We start from the raw sequence: 25469 nt of genomic DNA on the forward strand, positions 1-25469 counted from the left end.
CGCACCTGTAATCACAGCTACTCAGCAGGCTGAGGCAGGAAAATCTCTGGAACCCGGGAGGTGGAGGTTGCAGTGAGCCCAGATCGTGTCACTGCTGTCCAGCCTGGACGACAGCGCGAGACTCTGTCTCAACAACAACAACAAAATCCAAATATTTGTAACTAAGAGATAACAAAAGCATAGCATATTAAAACTTGTGATATTCAGCTACAGCAGACTTTTGAGGGAAATGATAGTCATATATACTTATTAGAAAGCAATAAAAGAGGCCGGGCACGATGACTCACACCCGTAATCCCAACACTGGCCGTAAAAATAAAAATTTTTTTAAAAAGGAAGCTTATACACCATACTACTCAGAGCTATATAGCAAGTCACCATTTTTTTTACAACGCACTCACCTTCCCTTACCTCGTGTGATGCTTCTATGAGCCCTGGGAAACAATGAAGCAGGGGTGATTTTATGGATTTTTGTAGGTCACGTTGAAGATTTTATAGGTGGGAAAGCCGAGGCTCGGAGGATGCACCACTTGCAAGTGTCAGAATCAGAACTAGAATAGATCCCACACATTTGAACACCGAGTTTGGTGTCTTTTCCTTCACACCGCGTTCTCTGGGGGTGCCTGGGCAGTGACCCCTGCCATTGGCCTTGAGGATTAGGACCTCAGCTCAGGTCCTCTGCAGAGGCTCCTCAGTCCCTAGTAGCTTGCTGGCACCTAGCTGGGGCTAAACGCAGGTTTGTTGAAAATTATAAAAGGGTAAGCCCAGGGGTAGCTATTCACCATTATGGGTTTGAAGAGATCTGACGCAGAAAGGTGTATACATCCAGCAGGAATTCCACCCTACGTGATTTATTATAAACTTGGTATTCTAGGAGTATTCGCTCAGCCACGGAGAAAAATGGGCGATTCAAAGACGCTGGCCTTCGCAGTCGCTGTGGGGCTGCAGAGCCCGCGCAGGCGTCCATGCAGGGGGACTGGGTCGGCGCCAGGAGACCTTCCCGGACCAATCCCCGGGCCCAGAGGGAGGGCCTGGAGACATTACCACTTCAGCAACTTCACACCAGTTCCTTGGGGGATTCACGCCCGTGCCCTCAGTCCTGCCATCTCCTACGCCGCAGTGGGCACCGCCACCAGGGTAGTAACCCACTCTGAGAGTCTTTCTGGTGGTGCCTCTGACCCTCTGCTCTTCAGTTCCAGGCGACGTTTTCTCCGAGCCGCTCTGGAGACTTTGGCCTGAATTTCACCCTCACTCGCGGACTCATGTCCAAAAAATGTGGTCCAGCCCCAAAAGAGAGCCGCGCCTGTTGGTGGGGGTCGGGGGTGTTGGAGCGGCCACGGAATATGACTGAGCGCTCAGGGCCGGTTGTGAGGCCGGGGCCATGATGCCCCAAGGCACTGTTCCTGCCCGGCACCGGCACACCTGCCCAGACAGGGAGAAGGTCAGAGCCTCCCCTGCAGTCCTTCCTGCTTTTATTGTTCCGAGCGACTTTAAAACGCAAATGGGGCCGGACGCAGTGGCTCACGCCTGTAATCCCAGCACTTTGGGAGGCCGAGGCGGGCGGATCATTTGCGCCCAGGAGTTCGAGATCCGTGTGGCCAACATAGTGAAACCCCATCTCTACTAAAAATATGAAAATTAGCTGGGCGTGGTGGTGGGCATCTGTAGACCCAGCAACTTGGGAGGCCGAGGAAGAATTGCTTGAACCCGGGAGGCGGAAGTTGCAGTGAGCTGAGATCATACCACTGCACTCCAACCTGGGCGACAGAGGGAGACTCCATCTCAAAAAAAAAAAAAAAAAAAAAAGGAAAATCGCACCAGCAGCTTGTTTGTAACAGTCAAACATAGGCAACAACCTAAATGTCCTTCAGTAAGGAGCTCGGTACTGTAAGCAGCTAGGTAGTGAAGAATGGTGAAGTGCACAATGGCGCGCAGTGTGCAGCGGATGGGAAGAACTAGGTCTGTTCGGGAGCGCTTGTAGGGAAAGACCCTCCGGGAGCGCTTGTAGGGAAAGACCCTCCAAGATATAGTGAGTAAAAAAACATGTTGCAGAAAAGTACTGCAATATTGTTTTGTTAACATCTTTTTTTTTTTTTTTTGAGACGGAGTCTTGCTCTGTCGCCCAGGCTGGAGTGCAGTGGCTGGATCTCAGCTCACTGCAAGCTCCGCCTCCCAGGTTTACGCCATTCTCCTGCCTCAGCCTCCGCAGTAGCTGGGACTACAGGCTCCCGCCACCTCGCCCGGCTAGTTTTTTTTTTTTTGTATTTTTAGTAGAGACGGGGTTTCACCATGTTAGCCAGGATGGTCTGGATCTCCTGACCTCGTGATCCGCCTGTCTCGGCCTCCCAAAGTGCTGGGATTACAGGCTTGAGCCACCGCGCCCGGCCGTGCAATATTGTTTTGTAATATGTTTATGTAAACACACACACACAAAGTATTGAAGAGAGATATTTGGAAGGACATGCCTAAGAGTGGGCTGGGGGAGTGGAGAGAAGAGTGAATCTCAATTTTTGTTCATTTTTTGAATTTTTTATTTTTAGTTTTTTAGAGACCGGGTCTCACTATGTTGCCCAGGCTAGTCTGGAAGCCCTGTCTTCAAGCTATCCTCCTGTCTTGGCCTTCCAAAGTGCTGTGAGATTACAAGTGGCAGCCACCACTCATTAAAAAAAAAAATTGCATACCTACCATATATGCATATATTACCTGTGTGACCTTTTAAAAATAAGCTTTATTTTTAGAACGTCTTTAGATTTACAGAAAAAGTGTGAATACAGGGAGTTCTCATAAACCCGAGTTTTTCCTATTACTAACATCTTATATTGGTGTGGCGCTTTTGCCACAATGAATAAACCAAAACTGACGCACTAAAGTCCGTATTTTATTCAGTTGTCCTTAGTTTCTACCTACTGTCTGTCCAGGATCCCGTTCAGGATACCACTTTACATGTCATTTTTATATCTCCGTGGGTTCCTCTTGGCTGTGACAGTGTCTTACACTTTCCTTGTTTTTGATGACCTTGCTAGTTTTCAGGAGTACTGGTCATGTATATGGCAAGGGCCTCAATTGATTTGTGATGTTTTTCTCATGATTACAGTGGGATTAGGTGTTCTTGGGAGGAAGACCACAAGCGGTGCATGCAATCAGCATGATTTACCCCTGTCGAGGTCACCTTGACGGCTGGGTGGTTGGTCAGGTTTCTCCACGAGAGTCACTGACCGCTCCCTTCCTCACATACTGTGCATGACCTTCCCCCCTCCACCACCACTGAGTGTTGATACTAAAGAAATGTGTTTGACCTTTTCAGTGTAAAGTTTTCTTTACCTTAAAGAGAGACACGAAAGACGCACACGGGGCTGGAGAGGACTTAGGAAATGCCCACCCCTGCGGGAGGGCGAATGCGGCTCTGCGCTGCACCGGGCGCTGCAGGGGGTTAGGGGCGACAGAGAGACGTCCGGAGCCGGAGACATCCTGAAGCAGCTTTGCAGCCGGAAGGGCGCTGCTGCTCGCGGGCCCGCCTTGCCCAAGCCTCATCTCCGGGCGGGGCCGCGCTCAGGCCTCGCCCCTTCCCTGCCCTTCCCCCGGCGCCTGGGGCAACCGCGCCCGCGGAGTTTTCCGCCCGGCGGGCTCCTCCTCCCGCCCCGCCCTGAAGGCTGCGGCGCCCGCGACTCCCCAGTGCCTCGAGTGCCCCGCGACCGGGAGTGGGACACAGCCCCAGGCAGAACCCAGGCACTGCGTCCGGGACGCTCGCGGAGAGAGCCACTCCCGCCCACGTCCCATTTCGCCCCTCGCGTCCCGAGTCCGCGTGGCCAGGTGAGTGAGGGTCCTGGGCCGGCCCGGGGCCTGGGACCAGGCGGCGGCAGTGCACCGCGGCACCGCAGGTGAGGCCCAGGGCTGCCCCGCGCCCAGCCCAGCGCGGCCCTGCTGCTTCCTGGTTGCATTACAGGCGTGGGGGTGGGGGACAGAGGAGGCGTCGGCGGGTCCCGGGCTGGCCGTGTCGGCCTGGCAGCCCCCTCGATCAGCCTTGGCGTCGGGGACTGCCCCCTCCTGTGCGGTCGGGGTGCACTCGCCGGCCCCCCTCCGGGCTCAGGGGTCAGGGTCTCAGTCTGGGCTTGGGTAAGGCCGGGGGCCCTGACCCTGGGCGCAGGAGGCAACGGGTGGCGGGAGGGATGCCGGAGGCCGGGCCCTGCGGCCCCGCAGCCCCGCGGGGCCCTCCGGGGTGCGCGCGCTCTTTCAGGCAAGGCTGGGGGAGAGCAAGCAGAGAAGGCTATCTTCAGGAACTTTCCTCCGAAACTGGGAGCACGCACATTCCTGGGAGCTGCTACCATTGCAGTTTATTTGTAAGGAACTCTCCCCAATGTCTGAGAGAATGCGGGAGCCATCCCAGATGTTGTGCCTCCCTTCGCCCCTTCCCCAACTTTGATCCCCAGTTTCAGGAAGGGATTCCTGGACTTGTAGTCCAGGAATAGTCTCTGACTATTGTCTGTGCTTTGGTTTCCTCATCTGCAAAATGGGGGTAATACTAATCCCTGCCTCACAGGTTTGTTGTGAGATTCAGTGCATTTATTTAATAACCATACAGCACTCAGGTACGGACCAGTCAGAACAGGTGGTGACTGCTGCACCATACTTGTGTGTCCCAGATGGGTGTCACCCAGATTAGCCATAAAGTGTGTGAGGCAGGCCTGGGTCATAAATAATCAGGTGTAAGGGTCAATAAATAGTAGCAGTGGAAGGTTCAGCTAAAGTTGAAATGCGCTTCTCCTGAACCATCTTTCTGGCTTAGCTCATGCTAAGCGCATGCTCTCTGTCTTCCTGGGATGCCCTCCCTCCCCCTCTGGCCCAGGATTCTCCACCCTCCTGGGAGCCATCCCGGTGCCTGCTGCCCAGCAGGAGGGATGGGATATGCTCTGAGCTCACTCAGCCCCTCCAGCACTGACTCAGTTCTCATCTCTCGCCTTGCGTAGTATTTGTGTGACCATGTGGCTTATCTCTGCCCTGTCCTCTGACTCTGGAGGGTGGAGGCTGTTTCTGACTTACCTCTTGGTGGTAGCACTCAGGATGGGCCTTGCCTAATGTAGATGCTCAGAAAATTAGTTGTCCCTTAGTTGAACAACAGAGGCAGCACAGGGAAGTAGTTTCCCTGTGGTTAAAATATAGGACCTTGAAGGCTGGATTTGGATAGGCAGAGAAATGTGGGGAGGGTGAGATGGAGATGAATTGGGACTAAGAGGTGGGAGTGGAAGCCCCATCTGAAGCCTTTATGCATGATATTATAGAAAGGGCCCACCCTGGGTGGATGTGTCTGGAAGCCAGGATCCATTAGTGATGCCTAGTTTACGTGGTTGGGGAGGTGATGTGACTTGGGATGACAGGAGAGGGAGTTGAGACAGAATAGGTTAGTGTGGGTTCTTCTTGGGAACTGTAGAATAGAGAAAAGAAACTGGTGTGGGCAGGAGGTGAATGTGGAACCAAAATGCATGCTGAATGCTGGAACATCAGAGGTTCCAGGACCTTTCTGGTGCACCCCCTCTTTCCTCCTGGATTCACCCCTCTTCTTCCTCTTTTTTTTTTTTTTTTTTTTGAGACAGATCTCATTCTGTCGCCCAGGCTAGAGTGCAGTGGTGCAATCTTGGCTCACTGCAACCTCTGCTCCCTAGGTTTAAATGATTCTTCTCCCTCGGCCTCCTGAGTAGCTGGGATTACAGGCATGCGCCACCATGCACGGCTAATATTTGTATTTTTAGTAGAGACGGGGCTTCACCATGTTGGCCAGGCTGGTCTTGAACTCCTGACCTCAGGTGATCTGCCCGCCTTAGCCTTCCAAAGTGCTGGGATTACAGGAGTGAGTCACTGTGCCCGGCCTCCTTCTCTTCTTTGCCACCGTCTTCCCCCATAAGCCTGAAGCAGTTCCTGGCGCTTGGTCCCATGGGGAAGCGTCTGTGCAAGGTTGTGCTTCACCAGCACTGCCAAGGAAACAGACTTTTCACTTTCTGTGGATTTTTCTCTGCAGCACTCTCTGATCCCATTACCCCCAGAATAGTGGGAATTCTGAGTGATACCTAGATAGGAAAGCTCTTAGGATTAATGAAGAAACTGAGGTTTTCTTGGTGGGAGTTTGTGCTTTTAAAGGGAATTGTTGCAATTCAATGGAACTCTCTAATAACTGCTGAAACTGTTACACATTAGGCTTACTGATCCTATCTCCTATAACCCATGAAATAAAGACCTGATAGTCACATAGTTGTTTGTTATTTGGGAGGATCCTAAAAGTACAGCCTGAACAGTGACCCAGACCACAGCTGGCCTTGCCCATGCTGAAGTGAGGAAGGAATGGGTGGGGGCAACCAAGAAATTGGGGGACAGAGTTCTCTGTACTGGGTATCCTGGGACAAGCCACCCAGCCACACTGAACCCCCCCCCCCCCCCCACAGAACAGTTCTGGATGATAAAATGCCTGCCTGGAATGGAGAATCAGATGAGAAGATGTTTGCAAAGGGGTTTGAGATCAGTTAGGGGGTGGTGATGACAATGTTGATATCGTGGGTATGTGACTGCCAGGAGTTGTGAAGCAGCGGGTGGAGCATGCGGTGTTCAAAGCCTGGTTCTGAGATCTCTAGTTTTCCAGGGGCTTAGGCTCCGCCTTAGCAGAAAAGAAGGAAAGGAAATTGAGAGGGAAGTCAGATGCCCCCTGCCCCTCACACCTGGAGGTGGCTGACTTGGAGGACTTGAGATGGGAGGAAATCTGAGTGAGGGCAGAGAGGAGAAATGTGGAGGCTGCCCACAGGGAGGCTGGAGAGCATATGGCACATCCAGCCTGGGGAGTGGCACCGCTGGGGGAAAGGGTGCATGTGTCGGTGGGGAAGGAGTGGTGATAGCAGATGTGAGCTTGCTGTGTCCACTAAAAAGGTCACAGCTATTTTTAGGAAGTAGGTGACAAGGCATGTTCCGGTAGAACGGCTCATTACTGAGAACCCACTGTTGGCCTCACCCTGCGTGGTGTGCTTAAAAGGAGAGACCGCCCCCACTCACCCTAGAGTCATCCCCCTGGTGTCCCTGAGACATGGGACACTGGATGAGGACCAGGTTTGGAGGATGAAGAAGATCATGTATTTGGTTTTGGACATACTGTGTTTGAGGTATCTTTGAGATGCCAAATAAGCTGATGGGTCTGGGGCTCAGGAGGAGTCTTGGCTAGACAGACATTTGTCTAGGTTGTGTTTGTGTTTGAAGTCATGGGCACAGCGAGATGGAAGAACTCACCTTGAACAGCTGAGTAAAGGAAGATGAGCCTATAAAGGACCCAGAAAAAGAGCTGCCTGAGAGGGGCCCAGAAAGCCAGCAGAGAGTTGTATCTCAGGAGCCAGGGTGAGTCTGCTTCGTGGGATGGAGTGGTCAGCTTGGCATCGCGGCTGTGGTGAGTGACATGGAGAAGATGCAGCTGCCTTCGCTGCTTTGGTGTGATGATGGGAGCAGAAGCGAGGTTGGAATGAATGGGTGAGGAGTAGCAGGACATGAGGATCTGATGATAGTAAGTTTAGACAGGCTCTGAAATGGTGGCTTTGAAGGCGAGGAGGACGTGTTTGACCCTGTTGCCTCGATTTACCCTCCTGCTCCCTTTCCAATCCCAGAAGGGAACATGTGGATGGCCTGCCACCGACATCCCTCCCCATGGCGCTCCGTGCTCAGGCAGACCTAGGTGCCTGCAAGGGTTTGCTCCTTTCACAAAATGGATTCATTTTCATGAATGAATGAATGAGTGAATGAAGCATGTTGCCCAGGCTGGTCTCAAAGCCCTGGCCTCAAGCAATCGCCCCACCCCGCCTCAGCCTCCCAAAATGCTGGGATTACAGGAGTGAGCCACTGCACCTGGCTGGTATTAAATTTTCTTTGTGGCCAACTGCATGATAAATATTAACATGTTTCATGGGCGTGAAAGGAGAAAATAGGTACTCTGCGGGACACTGACTTTAGATAGATCTCTTAACTTCAGTTGCCCTTATATCCCTGCTTGCCTGGCTGTCAAATTCTGAGAGGTACAACAAAAACTCTCACTGTAGTTTTTTAAAGTCCAGCTCTATTTATATTTGTGGGAGTTCTAGCCTTTTACATTTGGCTTTCATGTTTCATGTATACAGGCTTATCAAGCTGATCTTCCTACCTTGTGTCATTTGCTGGTTATTTAATGCCTTTGGTCTTTGGCCTTAAATTCCATATTGTCTGTGTTTTAGGAGAATACATGGCCAAGGATCTGGAAGAATCTCTTTTCTTTACAGTCTTAAAATTAATAAATAAGTGCATTTTATAAGATAATAAGTGAAAGGCTCAGAAATTTTAACGCAGGCATCAGAGGACATTCAAGTCATGCCCCTTTAGTTTCTGTTCAGGCTCACACAGAGCAGTTAGTAATCAGGTCTCACTGATGATCATGAGCTCCCTGTCCTTGGCTGTCCTGATGGTCCCCATGATAGCCAGATTTTTAGGAGGGGTGGATAAAGTGAGATTTGCTTGCAAACTCTTGGGACGTTTCCTGGGAGCCTCTTCTCTTACTTTGCAATTCTTGCCCGCTTCCTGTAGGTCCAAGGAGCGGACTGCTCTGCCTCTCATTTACGCATTTCCTTCCTCATTGGAGGCAGCAAGATGAGCTTTTGACAGAGTAGCCAGTACAAACACTTCCCTGGGCCAGAGGTCAGAAAGACGTGGGCCCCAAGTTGTAAGCTTGTCTCTGTGCTTGTGTTTTAAGCCACATAAACTTTCTCAGCGGGCTGGACTAGCCTACGCCTTGTTGTACCCTGAGATCCTAGTGAGTAGTTCTCCAAGTCCTGTGTTTACAGATAAAGGCAAATGCCAGAGAGAAATGGTTGGAAAAACCCCTTGGCCTGCTAAAGCAGGATTATTGAAAAGTCTTCCACGTATGTACTTTTGAATTTTACATATTTTTTCATTTTTATTTATTTTGAGACCAGACTAATTTTTGTATTTTTGGTAGAGATGGGGTTCTGCCATGTTGCCCAGGCTGGTCTCAAACTCCTGGGCTCAAGTAATCTGCCCACCTCAGCTTCCCAAAGTGCTGGGATTACAGACATGAGCCACTGCACCTGGCCAACCACTGTGCCCAGCCTATTTTTAATATTAATATTTCCACCTCTGGCTTTTCTTTGCATTTATTTGGTATGTCTTTGCCCAACCATTAGTTTTAAATATTTCTTTCTCACTTAAAAAAGTTTATCTTGGCCGGGCGCAGTGGCTCACTCCTGTAATCCCAGCACTTTGGGAGGCCAAGGCGGGCAGAACACGAGGTCAGGAGATCAAGATCATCCTGGCTAATGTGGTGAAAACTCATCTCTGCTAAAAATATAAAAAATTAGCTGGGCATAGTGGCGGGTGCCCGTAGTCCCAGCTACTTGGGAGGCTGAGGCAGGAGAATGGCATGAACCCGGGAGGCGGAGCTTGCAGTGAGCTGAGATCGCACCACTGCACTCCAGCCTGGACTACAGAGCGAGACTCGGTCTCAAAAAAAGAAAAAAGCTGGCCGGGCGCGGTGGCTCAAGCCTGTAATCCCAGCACTTTGGGAGGCCAAGACGGGCGGATCACGAGGTCAGGAGATCGAGACCATCCTGGCTAACACGGTGAAACCTCGTCTCTACTAAAAATACAAAAAAACTAGCCGGGTGAGGTGGCGGGCGCCTGTAGTCCCAGATACTCGGGAGGTTGAGGCAGGAGAATGGCGTAAACCCGGGAGGCGGAGCTTGCAGTGAGCTGAGATCCGGCCACTGCACTCCAGCCCGGGCGACGAGACTCCACCTCAAAAAAAGAAAAAAGTTTATCTTGAAAATAGAATCTTCATAAATAAAATTTGTTTCTCTTATAATCAGCACATGGTTGAGGGTGGATGGAGGTTGACAGAAGGCAATGATAACAGCAACAAACCTAATTGCGTGGTTTCTGTCTTTGGTAGAGGAATTCTGACTGTTCACGTGCCAGATATACTTGATTTTGTTCTTTGCATCTTGCTTATTATTTATTATACTTGCATGTTATTCCTTTCCTGATTTTTGCTGTTTGGGTTAAGTTTCTCATCATCATCTTCCCCACGCCACCTCTATTACCTTTCAGATTTGGCTGTGAATGAAGACAGGATCCTCTCTCTCTCTATCTCTCTATCTCTCTCACTCTCTCACTCTTTCTTGAAAAATCGGAGTTGAAGTTAAGTGGGTATTCCATGAGGTTGTCTAGGCACCAGGCTCCTTACGGACTGTTGTCCCTAGCATTCTTGAGGGCTGTGGTTTTCACACTTGAGCATGTATAAGAACAATCTAGAAGGCTTGTTAAAGCATAGATTCTTGGACTGCACGCTGAATCATTCTGATTTGGGAGGTCTCTGATGGGACCTGAGCATTTTAATTGCTTACAGGCTCTCAGATTGTATAATGCCGCCAGTCTCCGGGCCACATGTTGAGTAGCACCGTCCAGGTGCCTCCCTAACCTGCATGGTCCAAGACAGCTCACTTTCACATCCTCTTGGCAGGCCTTCCTAGCTGCTAGGGGTCTGGGAAACAGTCCTTAGCTCGGGCTGCTGTGTGCCAGGCTATGGTGAGTGTTCCGTTACTAAAGCAATAGAGAACACATGGTTGAGGAAGACAACCAGAAGTTTCTGGAACACCACCCACTGCTTTCCTGAATTTGAAACTACTACTGCGCGTATCAGTTTTGCTATTGCCTAAGTGTGTGTTCCTCAGGTTAGGAAGTAGGAATGGTTTCTCATGACAGTGGCAAGCCCACAGGCAGTGCAAGCAAGGCAGCCTCTATTCCTGTGGGCTGGTGCATAGACTGGCAAGCTGCTGTGGCTTTGCTGATGCCCCGAGAGTCATCTGCTGCTCCCAGCCATCAGGTCTGGCATCCACATGTTCCATCACTGCAGCCACCACCAGATCTTCCAGACCCCATGGGATCCAGGGGCCCCCTCCAAGACCCAGTGGGATAGGGATTATTTTTTTGTGCTACCTCCTCCCAACTTGCCTTCTTCAACCCCAAATGTGACACCTATGTGACTGTTTCTAGGAGAGTTTGAGGGCAGAGGCCCTTTGAACCCTGAACTGAGGTGGGGCTGATGTTCGGTCTCCGTGGCTGGTAATATCCTTGAGAGATCAGAGCAGTGGTTGCCAACCCCTATTCTCTGTTGTCATAGGGAGGTGATCTGGAGAGAAACAGGGTCATAAGGCTCCTGTGGAGCAGCTGATTCTTTTCTGTGTGGCTTGATTATATGGGACATTATTTGGGAGGCAGCAGTTACCTTCTTCTCTCTTTCCGGAGTTTAACCTTTGTATTTCTCCAGTCCATTCTCCAGCCTGAGAAGGTGGGATGGAGCTCAGAAATACATTGAGTGGTGGGGGACCCACCTGGTTCGTAATGCACTGGCCTGGAAATCAGAGATGTGGTTCTAGTCATTGTCCTGCCCCCAGCCAGCTCTGAGACCTCAGGCAGAGTCCTTCTGCTCTCTGGGCCTCAGCTCCCACCTCAAATAAATAAACCGGTTGAATGAAGTGATTCATGAAGGCCCCTCCCAGCTCCAGTATTTTAGGATTCTTATGTAATCCAAATGCTAGTGCACTGGGGATTGACTTTATCTTGAAGAAGTGTCTTTCAGAACCTGCTTGCTTAATAAGTTCAGCCCCTTGGTGAGGCTCCAGACGCTGCCCGTTGCCACTCTCCCAGCCTGTCTTGCCTGGAGTTTCTCCAGGCTGAGCTGCCCCAGGTGCCAGCCCTCAGAGGGGAGGTCTGAGGCGCAGCCTGGCTAATGATTAACATAGGCTGCAGCTATTTTAGTTTCTGGCATGTGGGTGGGGAGTTGAATGCTTAACAGCACCTGTGTAGATTTTTTGTTTAGTGCCTGGGAAAATACGGTCAGGGTTGGTGGAGTGCTGCCCTGAGGCTGGCTTTGGTGACTTAATGGCACCTGTGACCAGCAAGGGCAGGACACTGGGGCTCTGGAATGCCCGCCCAGGGCCCCCACCCCCTTCTCAGTAGAGCTGGGGATGTTCACACGCCCACTTACATCACTGAAGGTCCTGCCTTGGGGTGGGGGAGAGAGGGGAATGTCCTAGATGTGTCCTCCCTGCCCCCAGAATTCCTGGGGCCTACATAATAGAGGCACCAAATAGGTGCCACCCAGAGAGTGGAAGAAATGAGTCAGGGTCCACTGGGGTTCCTGCCAATATTCAGTATGTGTCAGGAGCCTCACAGTGCAAGCCCTGTGGCAGGTGGTGGTGGGGGACAGGCAGAGAGGCCTGTCCTATAGCCTGTAGCACTGATGCTCTCATGGGGAGGCCTGGGAAAAAAGTGTCTGGCTCTGGCACTTGGGTGTGTGACCTTTGCATGTCCAGAGTCAGCTCAGCCTTGGTTCCCTTGCTTATAAAATGGGGATGATAATACCTATCCAATAGGAGCATTGTGGCAGTTAATGAGCTAATATATAGGGAGGTAATATGTGTATCTATCCTAGGAGTTAGAAAAAGGGGAGCTTATTAGAACACTAGAGAACATGGAAAACATTTTAGGACAAGTGCTGGGAGAGTTCCAGGAAGAGTGAGCGTTGTGGCTGGGAGATCAGGGTGGGCTTCCTGAAAGAGATATGATATGGTTTGGCTGTGTCCCCACCCAAATCTTGAATTCCCACGTGTTGTGGAAGGGACTTGGTGGGAGGTAACTGAACCACGGGGGCAGGTCTTTCCCATGCTGTTCTCATGATAGTGAATAAGTCTCACAACATCTGATGCTTTTATAAAGGGGACTTTCCCTGCACAAGCTCTCTTCTCATCTGCTGCCATGTGAGATGTGCCTTTCACCTTCCGCCATGATTGTGAGGCCTCCCCAGTCACGTGGAACTGCGTCCATTAAAGCTCTTTCTTTTGTAAATTGCCCAGTCTCGGTTATATCTTATCAGCAGTGTGAAAATGGACTCATACAAGGTGGAACTTCATCTGGACTCAGGGAAGGCCGGGAGACAGGAGGTCAGACCAGCTAGAGGGACCACCTAAGCAGAGGTGTCCTGAAAAGGGAAAGTGCTGAGCTAGACTGGGCTAAGGACATGCATTTTCTATGCTTCTCTCCATCATGCATGTCCCTGAGGTAGCTTCTGTTTTCTTGCTGTTCCTCAGTGGCCCAGTGTGAGTGACTCTTGGCTCCAGACTGCTTGACACAGCTTAGAATGCCAACTGCAGAAGGGTCAGCCCATTCCCAAGTGAAGGTGTTCTCTCCTCCAGAGTGAGCTGCAGGTCCTTCAACTCCCAGCTGCATGCGGCTGACTGGGGAGCTTGTCACCATCTGAAGAGCAGCCCTTGATAAGGGATATTTGGAAAGGTTTCCTGAGGCTTCTAGGCAGAGCAGGGGTGCTCAGCCATTTGGAGCTGGAATATACACTCTGTTAAGTCTCCCAGGCTTGAAGGGGCTGAGCTTCCAGAGTGGTTTGAACAGGCTCCGAGGACTGGCTGATGGGCATCAGGGCCTCTCCAGGAGAGACCAGGGGATACCCTGCTGCCATCACACTCTTAGTCTTCTTCACCTCTCTTCCTTAGCCTATGGTGAGAGAAGGGCCTGTGCCGGCCATTCATAAGGAGATGAGATGGCTCATCACACACCAACTGGAAGGGCCCTGGTAAACCTCTACTCCTGTGATCACAAATGCAGATTCCTGCAAGGACAGCCCCAGCAGCTGAAGGAGAGAGGGAGGGAGGTGCGCAGTTGTTGCCAGCCCTAGCTGAGTGTCACCATGCAGAAATGTGGGACCTTTGTTGCCAGAGTTCCCGTTTTAATATTTTTGAAAGATTTAAGCCAGAGTCTCCCTTTTGCAGCCCTTTCTTCCCTCCAATGAAGTAATGCTATTGAGCTCCCAAACCTTCAGGAGCCCCAGGTTCTGGGAGGCAGCATGCAGACCACTGAGGCCCTGCAGGCACACTCACTGAAAATAGGTGAGGTAGACGAGGCCGGGAGGGCTTAGGTTTGCCAGGGCCCCTCAGAGAGAGGCCGGTTTCTCAGACGCCCCTATGCTTCACTCCCAGGGAACACATTTTCTAAATTCTTTGTCTTCCCCCACACTCTTCCTGGGAGTGGCTCTTAAATATTGTAGTATGTGTTTCCTGGAAGTGGGCTATTGTGTTTATCTCCCCATCTAGTTGGAAAGCATGATGCAGGCCGGGACTTTATTTTTTTCTTCCCTATCCCGGGGAGTCTAGCCCAGCCCCTGGTGCCTCCATAAACCCAGGTGGGATTGCTGTGAAGCTAATGAAACAGAAGCTTCAGGCCCCTGGACTTGCAGCACCCTATGAGGGGCCGTGGGAGGGGCACTACCAGTGAGTTCACAGAGTCCTATGATTTGTAACATTCGCAGAAAACTAAGATGTTTTGTATTCTTTGTCCTGAAGAGGGCTGCTAACCTTGTATAAGTTTCAGGCCCCACAAAACCTGGACCTACTGCAGATGCTGGTACCAGTCTCACAGACTGGCTGCTAGTGTTTTATTTTAACTTTCCCTTAAAAAATATGTGCCTGTTTTTTCAGAAAGCAGTTGTAGAATGTAGTTCACCAGGCTGGTCAACATGGCGAAACCCCATCTCTACTAAAATTACAGAAATTAGCTGGGACTGGTGGCGCAAGCCTATAATCCCAGCTACTTGGGAGGCTGAGGCTGCAGTGAGCCGAGATTGTGCCACTGCACTCCAGCCTGGGTGACAGAGCAAGAGACTGCTTCAAAAAAATAAAAAAAGAAGACGAATGTAGTAATATTCTCTTTTTTTTTTTTTTGAGACAGAGTTTCCCTCTGTTGCCCAACATGGGCATACGCCACCACACCAGACTAATTTCTGTATTTTTAGTAGAGATGGGGTTTTGCCATGTTGGCCAGGCTGATCTCGAACTCCTGACCTCAAGTGATCTGCCTGCCTTGGCCTCCCAACGTGCTGGAATTACAGGTGTGAGCCACTGCACCTGGCAGAAGTAATGTTCTCTTTCTACAGTTAGATAATAAAGGATGCTTATTTTATTATGCTTTATAATTCATCTATATGTTGTATTTATTGCTGTATTATAAACATATTTTATAATTAAAAAATGAAAAAAGCCAAATATGTTGATCCAAAAGGCTTATAATGAAGCCAGCAGTCCCCTGACACATCCTTCCTCTTTCCCTCTTTCTCCAGAGTTAACCATTTTTAACTATTTTTAATGAATAGGCTTATATGACTGTTTCTTAATTTATCAGTTTTGAAATATGTTGACTTCCTGCTTGATAGATTAGGAACCAATATATTCATCAGTATTTAATGTCTGCATTATTGTGACCATAAATTGTATTGTTCGATGCTGTGCCAGTATTGTGCTGTGGTCACACATTAGGAGTACAATCCTTCCTGTCCCATTATTCCTCAAGTGGATGCTTTCCCCGCTTAGGGGCCTGATTTTCCGTGTATCTGTTGTTCCAAACTGGCCTAGTTGCTCCCCAGGCCTGCTGCCCAGCTGTTGTCCAGGGACATATTTTTACAGTCTTCTGTGTTAGATTTTCCTGTTCCTGGATCCTATATATTTTATTTTCTTTATATTCCTTATGTATGTTCTCATTTTGTGAAATCATCCAGAAGTTCCTAAGAAAAGTGCATGGAAGGTAGATTTTGTTTTGTTTTGTTTTTTTGTTTTTGAAGCTTGTGTGCCTGCAAATATCTCTGTTCCTCCCTAATGGATAGAAATATCCATTCCAAATATCTCTATACACTAGTGGTTAATTTAGCTGGCTATAGAATTATAAACTGAAAATAATTTCCTTCCCAAACACTGAACACATTATTCTGTTATCTTCTAATTTCCAGTGTGGCTGTTGAAGTCTAGTGTCCTTCCAGTTCCCCTAAAAAGGACCCTTATTCTTTCTTTTCTAAAGTTTTAGTATCTTTCTTTTGCCTGTTGTGTTCTCAAATTTCACAATGATTGCTTTGCTGACCTTTTTGCTTTGTGGATATAATATTTTCTCTTCCGTCTCTGAGGATATTATTGATTATATTTTTGTCCTCTGTTTCTCACCATTGTCTGTTTCTTTGGTTCTCTTCTGTCTCTGAGGATATTATTGATTATATTTTTGTCCTCTACTCCTCATCATTGTCTGTTTCTTTGGTTCCTTTTCTTCTATTTTGGTCTCTCCCTTTCTTGGTATAGACTTTCTCAGATGTCCTGTGACCCTTTGCAGTCTATATGAAGAGGGAGACCATAAAAATCTGATTAAAGTGCATAGGTGAAATGTACAGGAGGGGCAAGATTTTATCACATCTCTTCCTCCTTCAGTGTATTTCCTGGAAGGCAGTCATTCCCCAGTATTGCAAAATTAATCTCTCCTCAGCCCTGGTCTTCCCACTGTACCTGCTGTTGCCTCGGGCAGGAAGCACCAACCCAGGCTTGAACTCCCATGGGCTGCCCGCCTGATGGAACAAAAAGAATCATCCTAGAGAACTGGGCCTGAGTCTGCCAGCGGCTCTGAGGACAGGAAGCCTCTCCACCCACCCACCCTGCCCTGGGAACGAAGAGCTCTAGCCTGGGAGTGGGGATTGGGCACCAGCCCTCTTAGGCTCCTGCTGTATCACCTTGGCATGCCACATCCCTCTCTCTGGTTGTCAGTTTTCCCGTTTGTGAAATGGGGTGAGGTGGGGTTGGTGGGAGTGAACTGAGTCGTCTCTGAGGTGCTGAACTGGCCTCTGGCATCCCGGTTGTGAGGTCTTGGCCGATGGGGTGTGATGGCCCTGCCTGCGCAAATCCGACTGGGCAAATGCTGACTGCGCGTGCATAGACTGGTCACACGGAAGCCACTGAGGGCCTAAGTCCCCTGGTGACTCATGTTGACTGGTAATTCAAGTTAACACACCTGTAATGAGCCTGTTCCCGACATGTGGGAGAGGCGAGCACCTGGTTCCTGCTTCCATTGTTGGAAAGGGTTTTTTCGTAGTCTTGGTGGTTTAATACTTCCCTTGTTGAGGAAAGCTGGCTGAGTTAGGTAGACGTGTTCACAGAGCTTTCATGCAAAGAGAAGAGAGGCCCTTGGAAAGAGAATGCCATAGAAGGATCTGGAAGGGAAGAGAGAAGGAATGGTCACTGTATATATTAGTTTTCTTTAAAGTTTTTGTTTTTGTTGTTGTTGTTTGTTTGTTTTTGTTTTTTGAGACAGAGTCTCGCTCTATCACCCAGGCTGGAGTGCAGTGGCACAATCTCGGCTCACTGCAACCTCTGCATCCTGGGTTTAAGCAATTCCTGAGTAGCTGGGATTACAAGCATGTGCCACTTACGCCTGGCTAATTTTTGTATTTTTATTTTTATTTTATTTTATTTTGAGACAGAGGTTTGCTCTTTTTACCCAGGCTGGAGTGCAATGGCATGATCTCGGCTCATTGCAACCTCCGCCCCCCAGGTTCAAGTAATTCTCCTGTCTCAGCCTCCCGACTAGCTGGGATTACAGGTGCATGCCACCATGCCCAGCTAATTTTGTATGTTTAGTAGAGATGGGATTTCACCATGTTGGCCAGGCTGGTCTTGAGCTCCTGACCTCAGGTGATCCACCTGCCTCAGCCTCCCAAAGTGCTGGGATTACAGGCATGGATCACTGTGCCCGGCCAATTTTTGTATTTTTAGTTAGAGACATGGTCTCACTATGTTGCAAGTGATGTTATAATCTATGAATACAATGTGAAATAATTAAAGCAAACTAGTTAATATATCCATCACCTCAAATAGTTTTCAACAATTAGTTTTCCATTACTGCTGTAACAAATTACTACAAACGTGTGGCTTAAAACCATGCAACTCTTTTTGTGGTAAAAATATACACAACATAAAACTTACCATTTTACCCGCTGTTAGGTGTGCAGCTCAATGGTGTTAAATACATTCACTTTGTTGTGCAATAGTCATTACCATGCATCTCCAGAAGTTACATTACTCATGAAATGTAAACTCCCCATTCCCTCTTACCCAAGCCCTGGCCAACAGCTACTTTCTGTCTGTATGAATTTAACTACTTTGGAGACTTCATATAGGTGGAATCAGAAGTATTTGTTCTTTTGTGTCTGGTTTGTTTCGTTTAGCATAATGTGTTGAAGTTTTATCCGCGTTGTAGCATATGTTAGCTTTCTTCCGTTCTGAGGCTGAATGATATTCTCTTTTTATGTGGAGATCTCGTTTTGTTTATCCATTCATCCATCGATGGGCACTTGGGTTGTTTCCACCTTTTGACTACTGTGAATTAGGCTGCTATGAACATGGGTGTGCAAATCTCTGTGGGAGTCCCTGCTTTCATTTCCTTTGGGTATATAGGTTGAGTATCCCAAATCTGAAATGTTCCAAAGTCCAAAACTTTTTGAGCTCTAACATGACGCTCAAAGGAAGTACTCATTGAAGCATTTTGGATTTTGGATTTTTGCATTTTGGATGCACAATGGTAAGTATGATGCCACTATTCCAAAATCTGAAATCATCTGGTCTGAAGACCAGCATGTCTGAAACATTGCTGGTCCCACACATTTTGAATGAGAGGTACACGGCCTGTATGCTCAGGAGTGAGATTGCTGGATCATAGGTATGGTAGTTCTGTGTTTAAGTTTTTGGGGAATCTCCATACTGTTTTCCATAGTGGCTGCACTATTTTACCACATGGCTTTTTTATCTTAACAGTTTTATCTAATGGTCTCTTGGATCTCATGGTGCTAAAATCAAGGTGTTGGCAGGGTTGTGTCTTTGTCTGGTGGCCCTGGAGGTGAATGCTTCCTTGTCCTTTCCAGCTTTAGAGGCCATCTGAGTTCCGTGGCACTTGGTCCCTTTCCTGCATGGGTGGAATCCCTCTCATGCCTGGACTCTCTCCTGCTTATTCTTCCTTTTCATCCTTAACCCAGCAACAAAGGCTCTCTCTGCTTTGAAGGACCCTTTTCATTGGATTGGGCCCACCTGGATAATCTAGGCTAGTCTCCCCATTTCATGGCGGGTAACCTTAATCATGTCAGGACAGTCTGTTTTACCATGTAAAGTAACGCATTCACAGGTACCAGGGATGTCTTTGAGGGACCTAATCAGGGAAGCTGATGGTAACTGAGTTTCAGGCTCTGAAAAGCCCTCCCTCTACCCCTTCCCTTACCAGCATTTTCCTGAGACCCTGGGACCCTAAGGGTTGGCTGGACACTACCCTTACTGTGTGGGCTGGGCTGGTCCCCTGGCGGGAGCCTGACACCAGATGGGGTTAGTGTGTGCCCAGGATCTGTGACCCTTTTCTCCCTCTCCAAATGTCAAAGCCTGGCCTCTTTGGCCACTTGGGAGAGATCAACACTAGGTGTGTTAGTCACAGAGTGAAGATAACTGTGTCCTGCTTTACAAAGCGCGTTCCTGTTCTTTTTACTTTTAGTCCTCACAGTAATCCAAGGTAGGTGGGGTACATCAGATCTTTGCAGGTAGAATGGAGGTTCAGAGAGGTTAAGTTGCCCAGGGAGGGTCACACAGCAAGCAGTTGCTTTAGGAACCAGACCTTGGCTCCAGGCTAATGCCTCCTTATGCTAATATCTGTTGTAGAGCTATATATATATATATGAATACTATATTCTCACAGCTGTGTAATGAGATGGATGCATTTTTCCTCTTTTTACAGGTAAGGAGGAAGGCTCAGAGAGGTCAATCTTTATATCCAGGGTCACACAGCTAACAAGAGGTAGAGCTAGAATAGAATCATTGTCACTGGACTCCGAACCCTGTGTGCCATCCCGGTGGCCCAAGAGCAGTGTTAGAAGATGATATCAGAGCTGTGTGGGCTGTGGTAAAACTCATGCAGCAGAATTGAGAAGTCCAGTGTGACTGTCCTGTGATGTTTGGGGCTCTTGACGGGGGAGTGTGGGCTGTGAAAAGATGGGGGAGCTGGTTTGGAGTGTGTGAGAGAGAGTAATTGGGGTGGTAGAAGGGCCTACCGAGAATCTAGGGGTAGACATTGTGAAGCCAGTGTCAGTGAGACTCAGGCCCTGTGTCTTGGGTAACCTGCTGAGCTTCCCTTTACCTCACACCGCAGGATGAGGGAGAGGTTTAGAGAAGTTTTTGCTTCCTTCCGGCAGAGCTGCTGGAAGGGTTGTCTTTAGACAGTAACTGCTGCAGGGCTTGGAGTGTGGCATGTCCCTGTGGGCCCAGGAGCTCTGGGAGGAGCTGGGTTGGACTTTGCAGTGATTGGAGTGACCTGACAACTAAGAGGGGTGGGATCGACAGGGAAGCCTCAGCTACCCTGGGACTTGCGCCTGATTGACATCAGCTCACTACCATTGTTTTGTTCGTCCCTCCTAGGCGGGCCCTGGGAGAAGCCCCCTCTGCTCAGGTGGTGTAACTGGCGGTGGCTTCCCCATGCGGAAGTGGGCAAACAAAGACAGAGACCTGTGTCCCCTCTCTGCCCCTGCCACCTGCACTTACAAACACAAACCACTGTTTCCCTTTTTGGGAGTGAGTGTGTGAGTGTGTGTGTTTGTGAGTGTGTGTGTGTGTATGTGTGTGTGCATCCATAGGTTCCGTCTAAATCAGGCTAGTTCAGGCTGCTGTAATAAAATATCATAGACCGGGTGGCTTATAAACAACAGAAGTACATTGCTCACAGTTCTGGAGGCTGGAAGTTGAAGATGAAGGTGCCAGCTGACTCAGTGTCTGGTGAGGGCCCACTTTTTGGTTCACAAATAGGATAGTACCTTCTCCCTGTGTCCCCACATGGTGGAAAGGGTTGGGCCCTCTGGGCTCTCTTTTATAAGGGCGTGAATCCCATTTATGACGGCTCCAACCTCATAACCTTCCAGAGGCCCCACCTCCAGATGTCATCACATTGGGAGTTGGGATTTCAATAAATGAATTTTGGGGAGACAGAAGCATTCAAACTATAGCAGGTCCTGGCCACACTTTGGAGTCAGGGCTTGGGTGGGGGGCTTTTCCTGTCACTGCCACTGTGTCTGTTACAAGAACCTCAGCGTCCTCCAGGACCTGAGTGCCCATCACATGCTGGCCTGCGTGGCAGCCAGATATTAACACTGTGTCTCTGTCACCTTCTTCCTCTGCTGCCTACTTTCCACTCCTCCAGAAATTCTGAATTGGACTCAGCATTTGATTGACTGAGCATTGGCTCTTGTGTGAGCCCATTTGGTGTGAGTCAGAGATGACTCTGCCCACAAAGAGGAGTGGCCCAGCTTGCAGGGAAGCCTGCTCTGGAGGAGCGTGACAGAGAGACCTGCGTGTGATGCTGTGTGCTCTCGGCCTGCCTCATATGGAAAGTGAGTTCCTCCTCACTTGCCCCCACCCCCCTTCTCAGCACCTGGTCTGAAAAGGCAGGCAGTAGGAGAGAAGATGGCCCCGTCCGTGCCACGCCTCAGTGAAGGTTCTGAGGACAGGCTCCAGTGCCTGCAGTGTTGGAGCTTCTTGCAGGCCAAGGCCCTGCCTCTGTGGATCCTTCCCCCAGGCAGGTTTCCTCTCCGAGGGTCTTTCAGATCTCCCTGCCCTGTGGCCTCCCTCCACCGTCAGTCTTGCCTCCACTGCCCCCTCTACTACTGGAGTGGAGCAGGCCCCCAGACACCCAGGCACGTGGAGGGGATGGAAAGAAAACAGTGCCAATTTCCTGTTGGTGCTTTCTCTATTGGGAGGCTGGAAAATCTAACACAGCCATACCAGTGTGTTCCCCACTCCCATCCTCCACCTGTCACACTGCCCTGACCCTTCCCAATTCCGTGTTTCTCTCTCACCCTCTCCCTTCCCCCTTCAGTCCCTACAGTTCTCATCCTGGGCATTATCAAATGGCCTGGGGTCCTCTCTTTCTTTTTTTGTTTTGGAGAAACAGGATGTCATGATATGTTACATGATATAATGGGAACAAACTTGGTATTAAACTGTTACTATCCCCATTTTACAGATGGGAAAAACTGAGGTGCAGAATGGTCGTGTAAACTGTTAAGATCACATAACTGGTGGGGAGCAGGACTGGGATGTGAACTTGGGTAGTCTGGCTTCAGAGTCCATGTTCTTCTCACCATCCTCCACTGCCTTCGGTGAAGTACCTGGGGTCATACAGTGAAACAAGACTTAGAAGCCAGGTATCCTGATTCTGAATTCCATGCTATTTCATCATACCAGTATTTCTAAAGCTCTATTCTTAAAATACTAGTTCCTGGGGCCAGTGGGCACTGTGAGGAAGTATAACGTAGTGGTAAAGTCCTGGGCTTTGGAAGTCGACTGCCTGGCTCCGCCATTCAATAGCTATAACCTTGAGCAAGTTACACAGCCTCTCTGTCCCTCAGTCTTCATTTCTGATATGAGAAGGATAATTTTAGTATTTGTCTCATAGGGTTGTTGTAAAGTTCAGTTCCACGTGAAGCACTTCACACAGTGCCTGGCACATAATAAGCATTCAATAAATGATGACTATTATTATGGCCTAATTAGTTTGGGAAATTTGAGGATAGAGTTAAGCAGGCACCTTTGTTCCAGGATTTATCAGAGCTTTTATTACGCTATTGCAAATTGGCAGTTTCTTGGAAAGGGGATGTGTAGTTATAGTACCTAACTATATGTAGTAAGCATTTTCTAAACTTTTCGAGCAACTAATCTCTTGCTCTTGTCTGCCTGTCTCGCTCCTTAAACTGTGTGCCTTCTAACTTCACAACTTGCAAGATATGAAGCTGGTGTCAGAGAACACATTGAGGGCAGCACTGAGCTGCCCATCACACTGCCTGCTTCTAGGTGAGGCTGAGCTGGGCCTGGGCATCCCAGTTAGATCTGAGCAAGACTTTTGGGGGCAGTAGATGGTAGGTGTTCAGAAGCAAACAGACTTATAGTGAAAATGAACAGACCTGATGCCTGGAGGAAATGTTTGGAGCGTGTATGTTCTGGATACTTGGCGCTGTTCAGCTGTCATCAGTTGACTGTCACACACTAGGTGGGTCCTGCTCTACAGAAGACCAAAATGCATATTGTGGGAGTGTGATGTCCGTGCTGAGAGCCTTGGATTTATAAGTGTTTACTATGCTCGTCCTTGCCCTGCAGGCCAAATACATCCTATTTGATACTTAAATAATCTTAGGAGCCAATGAAGGAAGAGGTTTTAAAGGAGAAAACTGACTAACTGGCAAAGCAGAAGCCAGTCCCCAGAACTCCATCTATTCTTCCACTCAAGCTGCATTTATGAGGTGCACATTCAGCCAGATGCTTGGGTAACAGTGGGGAACAAGGCTGTGGGACTGCATTTTCAACTCTGGAAAACAACGTTTGCAGATGATTGGCAGCATCACCACTAGGTAGAGCTCAGTGATCCTGGAAGAGTCCTAGGGAGGTTGGTTTTCTGGCCCTCTTGTATTGACAGGCGCCCCCTCAAGCATTCCAAGCTCGTACTCTTCCTAAGGTGAATCAGCACCTGAGTCCTTTGCTGGTGTAGAAGCCTGATCTTAACTTAGAGTCCCAGCTGTATTAGTTATATAAACTCTCTCTGTCTGTCTCTCACATACACACACACACGGTCCCTGATTCAAGATGGTTAAACTTACAGTTTTTCAACTTTATAATGGGGTTACATCACTTTAAGAAGAGCTTATCGGGATGTAACAAGCTCCTCCACTTATGATGGGGTTACAATGAGGCTACTGTTTTGATTGAGTGCATGTCACTCTTGCACCATCATAAAGTTGAAAAATCGTAAGTCGAACCATCATAAGTTGGGGACTGCTGTGTTGCCAGCATTAAATGCATTTTCAACTAGTGATGGGTTTATTGGGACGTAACCCCATCATAAGTCAAGGAGCATCTGTATGTCTTTTGTAAAGACAGCGTCTCATTATGTTTCCCAGGCTGGTCTCAAACTCCTGAGCTAGAATGATCTGCCTGCATCAGCCTCCCAAAGTGCTGGTATTATAGGCATGAGCCACTGTGCCTGGCCTCTTCTTTTCATTTTAAAGAATATATCAGCAGGGATTATTGGACCTGCATGGTTTAAACTAGTGTCTTAGTTCATTTTGTGCTTCTCTAACAAGATATCACAGACTGAGTAATTTATAAGCAACAGTAGCTTATTTGGCTCACAGTTCTGGAGACCGAGAAGATCGTGAGGCTGCATCTGGCAAGGGCCTTCTTACTGCTTCATAACATTGCAGAAGACATCAGGTGGGTGAGAGAGAGCAAGAGTGAAAGAGAGAGCATGTTATACTTTTGTAACAAACACACTGGTGGTAAGGAGCCCACTTCCTCCATGACAGATTAATCCATTCATAAGGGTGGAGCCTCTTAAAGGTCCTGCCTCTCAGAATCGTTGTACTGACCATTGAGTTCGCAGCACATGAACTCTGGGGGATACATTTAAACAATAGCAACGATATATTTACATTTTATGGATGCAGCCTTATGGAGAAAGTACTTTAAAAAATAAATGTTTGTGTGTGTGTGTGAAAACAGGTTAAGGATCTAATGTTTAAAAAAAAAAAAAAGAAAAACTAATATACAAATGAATATTCCAGCCACCAGGCTGGGGAAGGCCAATGGAAAATCATTCCACGAAAGCATCCATTTTAGTCCAGGCCTGCTTGGTTTGCTGCTAGGCCCTGAGGGGCAGGGGGTGTCGCTGCTGTGTGTCTTCTGGCCCGAGATGATGTTTCTAGGCCCGTGCCTCTCAGCATTAACCTGGTGTAGGCTCTGTTCCCAAATGGGCCCTGTGCTGTCCCTTTGGGGAGGACAGTCCAGAGTCCCAGGCATGGCACTGACACCATCCACCCCTCCTTTCCCTTCTGTGTCCCTGAAGTCAGGCAGGACACCAGCAAATGTGCATGGCCTAGCCTTGCCGGTGGCTGGAGCCCATATCTCCACCTCCCATTGTTGGGTAGAGACACAGCAAGGCTTCTCTTTTGGTAGGGGGATGACTGAGTGGGGGCAGTGAGGCTCTTCTTGCTCTGGCAGTTGCTTCCTGTCCCAGTGTAGCATTTCTAGATTCCTGTGTTAGGGGACTCCGGCTAGTACCCTTTTAGAGCCTGTGGAATTGAATGGTACACTTACATACACAAAACACGGCTTTAGGGAACAGGCCCTTTTGCAGCCCCTGAGAAGCACCCTCAGATAGCTGCTCTATGCTTATGGCATTCACCGAACGCTTTGAGGCTGGCTTCTGATGCAGTGCTGTCATGCCAGACTCCTGTCGAGTTTAGTAGGGGTGGCACCATGTTTGAGAGGCCGAAGAAGAGACCCCAGAGCCAGCGAACAAGGCATAGGGCTTATTGAGGGGACTTTTATATGGGGCAGTCCAGTGGTGGTAGGCTGGATGGGAGGAGGACCACTACTGGTTGTAAAAAGCATGCCGTTTGTATGGCAATTTTTTTTTTTTTTTTAATGGAGTCTCACTCTTGCCCAGGCTGGAGTGCAATAGTGCGGTCTTGGTTTATTGCAACCTCCACCTCCCGGGTTCCTGCCATTCTTGTG

General features: G+C 48.9%; 1 protein-coding gene across 4 annotated transcripts in view; it reads left to right on the plus strand.

Annotated features, from left to right (window-relative positions):
• The first annotated feature begins 3562 nt into the window (after positions 1-3562).
• The window catches only part of ANXA11 (annexin A11), a 46117-nt gene continuing 24210 nt past the window's right edge, over positions 3563-25469 (plus strand). The window contains exon 1 of one of the 4 annotated variants that reach the window (XM_023204808.2): positions 3563-3810. The gene's annotated coding sequence lies outside the window, so the exon portion shown is untranslated. Of the gene's footprint in view, positions 3811-5914; positions 7366-25469 lie in introns of those variants that run through there. The other 3 variants (XM_023204811.2, XM_023204809.3, XM_023204810.2) reach the window with 3 other exon arrangements.

This window comes from Piliocolobus tephrosceles, chromosome 9 (assembly GCF_002776525.5).
Source record: "Piliocolobus tephrosceles isolate RC106 chromosome 9, ASM277652v3, whole genome shotgun sequence".
Lineage (NCBI taxonomy): Eukaryota > Metazoa > Chordata > Mammalia > Primates > Cercopithecidae > Piliocolobus > Piliocolobus tephrosceles.